The 12,657-nt window shown below is 33.1% G+C and overlaps 1 long non-coding RNA gene across 2 annotated transcripts in view; it reads right to left on the reverse strand.

Annotated features, from left to right (window-relative positions):
• Window positions 1–12,164, reverse strand: part of LOC148284366 (uncharacterized) — a 75,238-nt gene extending 63,074 nt beyond the window's left edge. For both annotated transcript variants that reach the window (XR_015825029.1, XR_015825028.1), the window contains exon 1: window positions 11,944–12,164. This is a non-coding gene — a long non-coding RNA (uncharacterized LOC148284366). The remainder of the gene's footprint in view (window positions 1–11,943) is intronic.
• Between the last annotated feature and the right edge of the window lie 493 nt (window positions 12,165–12,657).

Raw genomic sequence — 12,657 nt, forward strand, 5'->3', positions numbered from 1 at the left:
TTGCATGGTAGGCAAACGCGCTGACCATTACACCACAAGGCCGACAGCCGATTTTTTTGTATTGTTAACCCTTATCGAAGTTTATTATGAATTGTGATGATACAGTTCGGAATTTAAAATATGGTAAAACAGTTTTAACTGAATGCTGTCTTACTCGTCATGAGAAAAAAAAGTCATATACACCCCCGGCAACATAAATAGCCGAATGACTAATTAAATACAAAAGTTCCCGTTAGGTGTTCAAAGTAATTGAACCTAGGTTTAATTTATGGGTCATCACTTCTGGAACAATAAATAGCTACTTACAAACCTGTAAAAATATCTACGAAACTTAAACTTTCGTTAGAAAAAAAAAAGAGTTATAGTTGCGTTATGTAGAAAAATACTTTTTAAATTGTGATAAAGCAAGGCAAATACAGTGAAAGTAATCAACTGTGAGGAGATTTCTGAAAACAATCAAAGAAAGTGGTACTCTTAATCGAAAAGTGGGCACTGGATGAAAACGCTGCACTTCAAAACGTGATTATCGTGTTCTAAAAAAAATATCATTAAGAAATCAGTTCGCATCAGCTCCAGAACTGAGAGCAAGACTACAGGAAACCACCGGTGTCAGTGTTAGTGTACGCACGGTCACAAATAGACTTCTAGAATTTGGATTACTGGCCCGAAGACCTGCAAAAACCTCTACTGAATCAGAAAATAATAAAAAAACCGTTTGGAATGGGCGAAATAAAAAGAAAATCGACAGATAATGGTTGGGAAACAGTTGTATTTTTTGATAAATTAAAATTTCATTTGATTGGTCCAGACGGTTTGCAGACAGTTCGCCGCCGAGCTGGAGAAAGATATAGTGACGAATGTCTCGTACCCACAGTTAAACATTTGTGTTAAATTATGCATCACAAAATTGGGTTTTGGTAATTAAATAATGGTAGAAGGGTCAGTGAATGCTGAAAAATATATTGAATTAATTTTAGAGGGTGTTGTACCAACAATTGAGAACATAACTAAAGAAATTGATGACCCTGTATTTCAGGATGAATTTTTTTTAATGCGTATTTATGGTTTACATTATTGCATTTCATTTTTGAGACTACTTTTTGTGTTTTTCTTCATCAAGTATCGCAGCTCAAAGAATCATTAGGAATTCATTCCTTTTCAGGGCTAGGAAATAGCCCAGATTTGAACATAATAGAAAATCTATGGGCCGCAATGGGAAAAAAATTAGGAAGAAATCTTCAAAAACGGTGCGGGAGTTAAAAAATCTAATAGAACAAGAATTGTGTGAAAAAATTTACGCACAATTTTTTAGTAAGCCGTACAAATCCACGCTAATACGAATAAATAGTGTTATAAAGGCCACGGGCGGTCATTCAAAATATTAATGTTGTTCTAATGAAATAAAAATATTTTTTAAAGATGCTTTAGTGTGTTTTATTTACTAAATAAATGTTTAAAGAATTTAAAGCAAAATAATTAAAGAAGTTTTTTTATTCATTTTTAAAATGTTTTTCGTCTCAAATACAAAAACTCTCAGAATATTTTTTTTTTATGTCAAAATTGGTGTTTCATTGATGTAAAATATACGTATAGGTATCTCTTCAATCCGTGCCTCATGTCTGAGGATGGTGAATACACCTGACTCCAGGCATGGCTCGTCTGTGGACAGTCTCCCCCCATCTGGAACGGTCTTGTGCTCTTCTATAGGCATTCGTCAGTGATGATTCTGATAACTCAGTGATTGTACCGCTCCATCTTGTCGGTTGACGTCCACGCGACCTTGTCCATTCGACACTTCCCAGGAGAATAGTTTTCTCCAAACTATCAGCCCCTGGAAATATGCCCACAGAACTGCAGGATTCTTTTCTTGCACATGGATATCAGTATTTCTCCTATGTCCAGTTCCTAGAGAATAGATGCATTCGCACGTCTGGCCGTCCACGGAATCAGCAGCACTCGCCGCCAACACCACATCTCGAAAGCCTCGATTTTTTTCTTTTCAGATTCTCTCAGTGTCCAACACTCCACACCATACATGAACACTGAGTAAACCAAGGCCTTCACCAGTCTCTTTTTGGTGTTAATGGTTATACTGCGACTCTTCCATTTAGGTATACGTATAATCATAAAATTGTAAAATGTGTTAGAATCGAACGGAAAAAATAAATAAATATCTAAGTTCTATTTAATATGTAAATAAATTTATAATTATGTATATTATATTTTTGTTCGGCTATTTATGTTGCAAAATATTTAAAGAGAGAAATCCCTGTCAAAAAATTGCTTTTTGCAGTTTGGCGGGAATTAAATAATTGTTCAAAAGAATGCTTATGTAAAAAAATTCAATAAAAAAAGTATAAACATTATAACCTACATCTGTTTTCATTCAAAATATAAAAAAAATACGCATACATACATATTTTGTAGGATACACATGTTTCATGAACTTTGTCAATTTGTTATTAGCAAATTACAACAAAGATAGAGAGCATTTAAGTAGCCACTTAAACCAGATAATGACAGATCATAAGCCCTGTAAATGCCTAGACTTCTATATTCCCTTCTCTAAAATGTTCTCCATCTCTGTTGTAATTTGTTAAACTTAATGACTCCCTAGGAGGTGAAATTCAGTCTTTTGTCTACAAACATTTGGACAAACTCAAAATACTGTAATTTGTTATAAGTTTGAAAGTCACTGTTCACTGAAAATGAACATATAATGTCTAAAGAACAAAATATTTTTTTAAATACTAAAATCTTCAACAATATTTTAAGTATGTCCAAATGTTTGTAGACATGCTGGATTTTCGCCCTGGGGAGTTAAATAGATCTAAATTGTTGCAACAGAGAGGGAAAGCACTTCTGAGAGTGGAATATGGATACATTTTAGTGCATACAGGAATTAATTAAGGTCTGGAGGGTAAAGAGACTAGAGAGTGATGAATAGTGATGATTGTGATAAGTAAAAAAAGTTATGTGCGGAAGTTAAAATAATTTTCGGCGCCTCAATGTTAACATGCCAAATAAACGTATGAATAGTTTTCAATCAAGGGTCATATCGATTGTGTTACATAAACCATTACAATATTATGTAATTCAATGTGACGCAGAGATGCTCACACACAGGTTCATACCCGAAGAACACATTAAAATTAATAAAATTATCTTATCGTCAGTAAAATTATTATATAAACTGTTTTTGAATACATTATTCCAGCGAACAAAAACACACGGAGTTTCACGTATAGCGAAATTTCGATGGTAAAAATTAGAATTATAAAATTAGTCTTTATTACCACGAGGAATGTCCTACATTCGCATTTCTGAAACGCTGTTTAATTGTTACATAAAGGACAAATAGTTGTTGTAGTGTAATCGCGTGATTGGCCCAGTTTAGACAGCCGTAAAAATCACACGGCACGATAAAATAGCATTGGGCGGATTGATTTTTATCGTGTTTTAAGTTATTTATTTATTAATTAAATGTCAGAAAAACAGACCAATCAGCACAGTAGGTTGACTGATTTCTACTAGATTTATTTGTGCAGGATTTTAACAGAAAATGAAGCCACTAAGTATATATTTATTTTTTAAATGGGTTAAATAGGTTTTTTAAATATCCAAAAAATAAAAAGTGTCTCAAAACCTGCTTGAATTTTCTTTTTTATTAAAACACATACTGCAATTGAATTTTGATGGTGTTTTCTTTTCAATGTAAAATATGGACACGGAGGTTACGCGTAGAACACAAAATCCGACATATGCCGACCTTGGGTTTGTAGGCAAACGTTCACCCTTTTCACGAAATTTTAAATCACTTTTTGACACAATTGTGGATAACAATAACTCGTCGAATTTCCGTTTTAAGCTCCGGAATTGTCTGTGGCTTATTTGCATACAAAAAAGTCCAGAGGTGTCAGATTACACGATCTTGGTGGCCAGTTGACTTCTCCCCGCCACAAGATAACTCGTCCTGAAAATTGCGTCTGCAATAACTGCATTGTTTCTTCCGCAGAGTGGCAGGTTGAACCGTCTTGTTGAAACCAAATGTCATCAATATTAATTTCATCCAACGCAGACCACAAAAAAACAGTTATGTCGCGATGACGGAGACCATTGGCGGTAACTGCATTGTCGGTTGCATTCTCAAAAAAATATGGACCAATGATTCCGCCAATTCAAAATCCACACCACACGGTCAGGCGCGGTGGGTGCATAGGCTACTGATGGATCACTCGTGAGATTTCAGACCCCCAAATTCGACAGTTCTATTCATTGACGTGCCCATCAAGTTGGAAGTGCGCCTCATCGCTAAAGATGATTTTTTTGGAAAATCACCATCGACTTGTTGATGCTCTATTATCCAATTGATGAGTGTTTGGCGCTGCGCATGGTCTGTTGGCTTTAGATGTTTTGTTAATTAAATCCTGTAAACGTGCATGTGCAGGTCTTTAGTCAAAATTCGTTGCAAAGAGCTTCTGGAGACGTTTAATTGTTGACAACGATGACGAATGGAGGTGGATAGGAGTTCGTGTATACGTTCTCCAACTGCCGCAATGCTTTCAAGCGATCGACCCGTACGAGGACGTTCACCTGCTTTAATATCCTGAACGGAACCAACAGTTTTAAATTTATTAACTTAATTCTACACAGCGGCTCGAGATGCTGCATACTGATGACCGAAAAATGTGCCACATTTTCGAACCGTCTCTATAAGTTCTCTCCATCTCGGTAGTGAATTTCCACAATTTCTACTGACAACTGGAAAATATCCACTTCCACGTTTGACACATCGAAATATATTCGAAATAAAAAATTTAAGTAGGTTTTGAGACATCTATTATATTATGGTTTACCAATAACTACGATAAGATTTAAAATTGAAATGAAACACAGTAAATTCAATCAAAAAAGATGTGGTATGGTTTTATCAGATGGTGAGTGTATGCCATTTATGATTTAAACCAAATATTGTTTACATGGTCACCACACTACACTGATTGATCCGGTGACGCCAATTTCCGATGACTGTGCAGCATTTCGGATGGTGCGGCAAATGTTGACTTCGAGCTCATCAAGAGTCCAGGTTTTGTTGGTGTAAACCTGTGATTAAAAATAGCCCCACAGAAAATAGTCTGGTGTTGTTAAATCACAAGATCTTGGTGGTCAGTTGTAAGCACCATTTAGTGAAATAACCAATAACCCAAAATTTTCAGGCAATAAATTCATCGTAACGGTTGCTAAATGGCAAGGTGTCTTCGTATGTCTTGTTGAAAATTAATATCGTCCTCATTAATTTCTTCAGTTTAAGGAAAGAAAAATCATTCAGCATGGCACGGTAGCGCTCACCGTTCACAGAAACTGTACGTCTTTGCTTATTTTTATAAAAAATATGGCCCGATGATGCCACTATACCATAATCTACACCAGACAGTGAGTTTTTCCGAATGCAATGGAGCCTCATCACTTGAAGGTTTGCATCATACCAATGACGGCAATTTTGGTTGTTGGCGTAGCCATTTAACGTAGAATGAGCTTTATCTGAGAAGACGATTTTTCGACAAAAATCTGCTTTTCCTTCACGAAATGCTTTTTGAGTAGAAGCAAAACTTCTCGAATTTTGATAGAATATTTGAACAATTTTTAAACGCTGGGGCAACGCGAAGCGATTCATGATGAAATGGCAAACCTTGACGTGATGACAACTGACAGCAGATGTCAAATTTTGAAATTTAAATATGGCCGTAATGAGCTATAAAAATCCTATCGTCACTATTGGTAAACCCTGTACCTAGACTTTGATCTGAGTAATGGGTGTCCCGTGGCTGTGGGTCGCTGTCTCGCGGATCAAAGAGATTCGAACCACACTTTACCACAACTCGATTCTCGTTTTCTAATACAGATGTTGTTTACAACTTGTAATTCTCGAAATGTAATAAATCGTAAAAACGCAAATATTTATTTTACTAAAAACACTTATTTATAATTTTGGTACAAATTATCCACTACACTTTTTGGCATAGTTTTACCATTGACCATTGAGCATTTCGCCTACGCAAGCATATTCAAGAATGGTAAATTATTTACTATCTTTTAGTATTCTTAATAACCATCATTATTCCTTTTCCGCACCTAATGGTGCATATGCACATACATTAATAAGAAGCATTTTACGCCGTGTGGTCTAATGGTCAGTGCGATTGTCTACCATGCAAAAGGTATCGGATTTTCCGACATGGAAGACATAAAACATTTATTTAAAAAAATATTGTATTTGTACCATATTATATTTTTTAAGCCAATCATCAGGCTTATGAAACCCCTAATAGATTGGCATTATTGATTCTCAGTACATTGAATTAACTTAACCTAAACAATCTTAGAATCTATCTAAATGTGCAATAAGTATAGTCATGGCATGATCTAGGCAGACATGGCAAGTGTGCCATCTCAAGTCAGGAGTGAAAACACCGCCTGCTTCTTGAATTCTTACCTTTGCTGTGGGAACACATCGACAGTACTGTTCAGTGAGATTTTACAAACTGTTCGGAGGATCCTTGGCAGAGGGGAAAACAATCAGACGTTGGTTCTAAAATTTTCCACAGCGAAGACAGCGTTGGTTATTTTTTACATTTTAATATTTCATAATCCCTGAACTGGTACTTGAAGCGTAAGACTGATCATCTTACTTTGTGAAGCAAAATGATCCAAATATGCTGCGGTTGATGTACCGATGCAGTTTTAGACGCGAAGATGGAAATGGTGACAATTTTTCAAATGATTTTTTGTAGGCAAGTTATAGATTTAACCCTTGAGGAATTAATTCATTCATTTTTTATTTCATAACCGGGGAGAAAACTTTTATAGCATAAATAAATCGATCCCTTATCCTCATTACCAGGGCTGAGGTGCATTTTGACTAATCTGCGTTCCACTTTGCCCTCTACAAAAAGAACATACTACTCGTATTGTAGTCATAGAGATCTTATTAATTATTATATTTAGATATTTCTTATAATAACTAAAATAGGTACAATTTAAGAATAAATATTTTTAGGCAAAAGCTCTCTCGATAATCATTTGTACTCGTATTCAGAACTATCTTTGGCCGAGCGGATTTAGAATATAGCTATGTATGTGAAATAGAACCAGAATCCTGGACGAGTGTTTCGACTCGTAATATATGTGGGGGATCATAGTTCATTAATCGTTACACACACGTATAATCTCTCCGGCTGGAATATAGAGCAACGACCGATGAAGTAAATCGGTTTTTTTAGTCTTAAAATAGTAAAAACATAATACAGGAACGTGGCCTATATAGAGACCACATGGCGTGGTAACGTCCAGTCAGCCCAAGCAAGTCAGCCTAAGCAAGTCAGCCCGAAGAGTCAGCCCAAAGGTAAAATGATGGTAAAATTATTGAAAGGGTTGATGAAATGAAATACTTAGGAATTATTCTTGACTCCAGATTAAATTTAACATCACACTTTGAATATATACATAAGAAAATTTCAAAAAAGATTTTCTTCCTAGGAAGAATTCGAAAAAAAATAAATAAAAAGAGTGCAGAACTTATATACAAAACAATAATTGCCCCTCATTGGGACTATTGCTCTACTATATTATATTTAGCTAACGAGGGAGACATAAACAAGTTTGAAATACTACAAAATAGAGCAATGAGAATTATACTGAAAAAAAGCAAATATAATAGTGTTGAAAAAATGAGAAAACAATTGAACTGGATAGGAATAAAGAAAAGACTATTGTATAATGTATTTGTATTTATATATAAAGTGTTTAATAATCTCATGCCAAAGTATTTTATAAGTGAAATTATATTAAATAGAAATGTACATAAATATAGGACAAGAAATAGAAATAGGATAAGACTACTACTTAAGAAAAAAACAAAATCACAAAATAGCTTAATGTATAAAGGGTTAAAACTGTATGATGAGATGCCTGAAAGTATGAAGAATGAAAGAAAACTTACGGATTTAAAAAAAAATGATATGTTTATTGTAATAATGTAGTTATGTAAGAAATATTTAATAAGTATTTTTTATAATTGTAAATATATTAGTTAATATACAATGTAATATTAACTAACTTAAGTAAATAAATAAAATAAAATAAAAGAGTCAGCTCAGTCAGTTCAACACATTATCAGCGCTACGCTCGTGCATCAGTTCCGTATATTTATTCACCATGTAATAAATACACTTTAGAACACCAATATCGTGTTTTATGTCAATCTCCAACTGGGGTAGGAGCTCAACAGCCTAAACCCTAAAGATATTATCGGATGAAAGTCTCGAAAAATGCATTCGAGTGAAGATAACTCCACCTCCCAGTTTAGTGGTTGGTGCGTTTGCCTATCGTGCTTGAGGTCTCGGGTTCGATGCCTGGCAAGGTCGACAAGAAATATTTGTTTAAATTACAGCGAGTATTTTTTTGTTTGCAATAAACGGTTTTGGTGTATGCGGATATGCGGAAATGCGGAAATGCGTTCCCTGCAATATTTTATTGACCCTGGATTGTCATTTGAAAAGCAAGACTTACCACCTCACTTGTTCATGTAATAGATGATCGATACACTCTTCATCAGGTGCGCCAAAGCAGCGGCCAATGATGTTATTTTTTTCAACACTAAACAAAGCAGTACAATATGAGACAAAAATTAAATGATTTGAGATTAATGTATGGATAATTGAATTTAACCGTCTCCATAGTTTGTCAAGATTGACAGTAAAGGAACTCTCTCAGCATACCCGAAAACCGTTTTAATGACCAACGGTCTTGCTATTGGTTTCCCCCACACTAAAGAAACAGTTGACAAAAATCGAGAGCCCTATAAATGTTTAGGCTTTAATATTCTTTTTTTAAAATCGGTTTTGTTAAGATATAAATACTGAAAAAATAATATCAAAAGAGAATATTCAAAAAGGAAGGGAAATTATTGTCTCTAAATTTGTAATTTTCTTGTTTTATTATGCTTTCCTCCCACGCAGTAAGGGTTGTTTGTTCTCAAAATGGGTGTATTTCTTAATTATATAATAAATATTTTTATATATTTACTTATAAGAAAACACTTCGAAATTTTTACCACATAAGAGTTTAATATATTATAACACTACTAGTTTAATATATTATAATACATTAATATATTATAACATCCGGTGTAAATTAAACTAAACTCTAGAGAGGTGTAAATATTAACTTACCTGATGATGGGTAATTCAGAATACCTGAAATTAGTAGTGTTATAATATATTAAACTCTTATGTGGTAAAAATTATAAAGTGTTTTTTTTTAAATAAATTCAAAATGTCTTTCCACAAAGTAAATGCTGAAAAAATAATTAATATGATTTATAAATTTAAAATACTCGGCACACTTCCACTAATTTATTTGACTATTTGGCGCTATCACCCTTTACGAGCATCTTCAAACTAGTATTGTAAATGTTATACAAAAAAAAATATTACCTTCAGTACAGGTATATTTAAAAAAACAAGTTGAAAGCGATTCTGTTTAGTATTTTAATAAATAACATAAATCGAATCAAGGGTGAATTTATTTTAATATTTTGACTGTCAAATCTGTTAATGGTTTACACCACTGAATTTATTATATCTGTGGTTTACACGTTTACTTCGTGGCATAACGTGATAAAACGAATAGAGAATAATTAGGTAGCGAAAAATATTGAAATTTAAAACTTACATATATTCAGATACTTGTAGGTTTACTTACATAAATACATTTGTTATTAATTAAGTGATAATTATGACTAAATTAATTATTAATTTAGAGAAATTCTCATGTTTTTTACTGTTTTTAATAAGCGAACATTCACAGATAGGCGTGCACGAGGTCTCGGGTTCGATTGATACGATTTTATTTCAAATGCAATATTGTATAATCCCTGAACACGCAACTGAAGTTCGACAAATGACGAAGATGCCGTACGATCTGATATTGATGAACAAATGCGTTGCAAAAGTGACCTATACACCAGATGCACCATTGGCTGGAGATGAGAGAATGATGATGATGGCAATGAGTATCATCCCAAATATTAAGGTATCTATATGCATATCGAACGAAGTATTCAACTTAAATGTTCGTAAAATAAATCTGGAACATGTGTATTTTTATGAAAAGGTAAAGTAGTGTGTCATAAAAAAATTGTATTTAATTGAAAATAAACAAAATATTTTCGTATCTATTTAATTACACAACTGTTTTATTGCACGTAAACATTATATAACTTCAATACATGTTTTATTGTGGATAACATTGTTTTACCGGATTATTTTTGTATAAAACTAACAAAACAGTCTCCAAATAATATTATGTAATTCATAATAAGGTAATTTCAATGAAATCTCCTGATAAATTACGATAAATACGAGTTTTTTTAGAAGTTTTCTAATTGACCAAATAATGCTGTCTGGGGATGTCCGTTTGTTAAAATCGCTAAATTTATTTATTTCATTAGCTTATATCTTTGCATTTTTTGTTTATATGCTTACTGTTTTTTCTTGCATACCTTTGTTATTATTGTTTTTTTTTTTACTTAGTAAAACTTTTTATTATATCCTTTCTAACTAATTTCACATATTTTTTTTGTATATTCTGTGTTTATTATTTAGTATGTTAGCGTGTATTTTATTTTTATTTTTTGAAAATGCCTTTTGGGCGTTAATGAACAAAATAAATAAATAAATGGTCAAAGTCACGGATCGAGCGGAAAAAACTTTATTTAATGACAAACCTACGAAAAAAATGTTTTTACGTAATTGCAACGGAATTATTGTTTGTTTTATTGTTTTTTAAGTAAGTTTATTTACGTACCAAGAAATAATAAGACAATAAGGAGGACACCTTGTCTGTTGTTCTTTTAAAACGGAACTTGTATAATTTTTAATTACGCCCTACTTCCTAGTTTCAAGCATCATATTATTACCTAGACGAAGTATATACCTATTATTGTACATAATTAAATGAGAAACATCAATAGATATTAAACGTGATCAATTATGAGCTGCGTATGTGGGTCTGATAAGTTAGACAATCCTCCTCCACCTGGCTGGTATTTTTATTGACAGAAATGTACATGTATTAAGTACATAGTAATTACATAAACGCTGTTTATTTTACGAATCTAGCGATACGATTAATCGGGTCATAGAAAAATGTATGCACAGATTTTTAATCGTTGGATGATGAGTTACTAATGGAATGATATTTATATAACGAATGTAAGTACTGGCGTTTACATAATCGACCGCAGGTAGTAATCGGCTGTAAACAATAATTTATATCGAGATTCGCCGCAGTAAATACTATAAGTATTGTTTTTTAATAGACCCGGTTACATCGCTGACTGAAATTCAACATTATTGCATTATTCCGACGTTCGATAACAAGTTAGAGCAGTATTTTCGGGAGTATTTTTATTTCATTACAAAAATACAGTTTTTGGGTAGTGTGAAGACACACAAAAATGTCGTTCTCATTTCCAGTTCCAAACAGCTTATATAATTTCACTTATGTAACTTTATATTACCGACACAATAGCGACTGATGGGAGGTTGTATCAAGGTCTGGGCCTTTGGGCATATTTTTCACACTTATCCTCATATTTAGAATATTAATTGAATTCTTAATTCCACAAATTAAAATTACGCGAAAGCGCGGGAAACGTGGCAAAGGGCACATGTTTACATACATTATCTATTTTCGTATCACAACAAATTATCAATTTAAACGTCAGATATAATGCAACTTGTTTCCCTTCGATTACTCGTGGGAGACCTATACAATTCCCAAAACCGCAAGATTTAAAAAAAAATTACATAACAAATAAAAATACTATACAAAGTTGACCGTGTAAACCAGAAAATAAATTTATAAATGAATTGAACTTACCAAGTGCCGACAATTATAATTCACTATATATTACGGTTTTAGATTCTAAAAACAATTTGACACATAAACTGACACTGCGCTCCCGACGTATCTCTTTGTCCGGTTGACAGAAGCGTGAATTTGAAGTTTCAAACATTACACACGCTACAAGCACCGACTACGTTGCTTACATAAACATCAACGCCTAAAATTACAAATCTGACAGCATTCTGGCATGCACTAGCGCCACCTGTGGGAATAGAATTCCTTCGCTTTAAATGTCTGTAGTTTCATCTTGCTTCGTTTTTACATACGGTAGCGACATCTAATGTCATCGAAACATTTCATAAAACTGTTGTTAGATCGATAGATGGCACTAACAAAAGTGTGTAATTTCTCGATTTTCATCTTCCATCTACCTAGGCATAGAATTAAGAATATTCTTTATTACCTAGGTAAATTCTATTTAGAAATTTCAATGTTTATATTTCAAAAGGATGTGGTGGATGTGATATGTGACAAGGATATTAAAAACATTATAAAATAGATTATATAGTTCGTTAAATGTATTATATTTGTGAAAAACCAAAACAGGTAGCATTTATTTTTTTTAATACTTGAGTTTATAGAATTACAAATTATAATTCTATGCCTGAGTTTTTATTATTTACTCAAATATTAAAATTTTCAGACCATTTCCTAAAAGTCGTAGATAACTTGCACTGGAAAAATGGA

Source organism: Micrasema longulum, unplaced genomic scaffold (assembly GCF_059751315.1).
Source record: "Micrasema longulum isolate JH-2025_06_02 unplaced genomic scaffold, ASM5975131v1 h1tg000127l, whole genome shotgun sequence".
Classification (NCBI taxonomy): Eukaryota; Metazoa; Arthropoda; class Insecta; order Trichoptera; family Brachycentridae; genus Micrasema; species Micrasema longulum.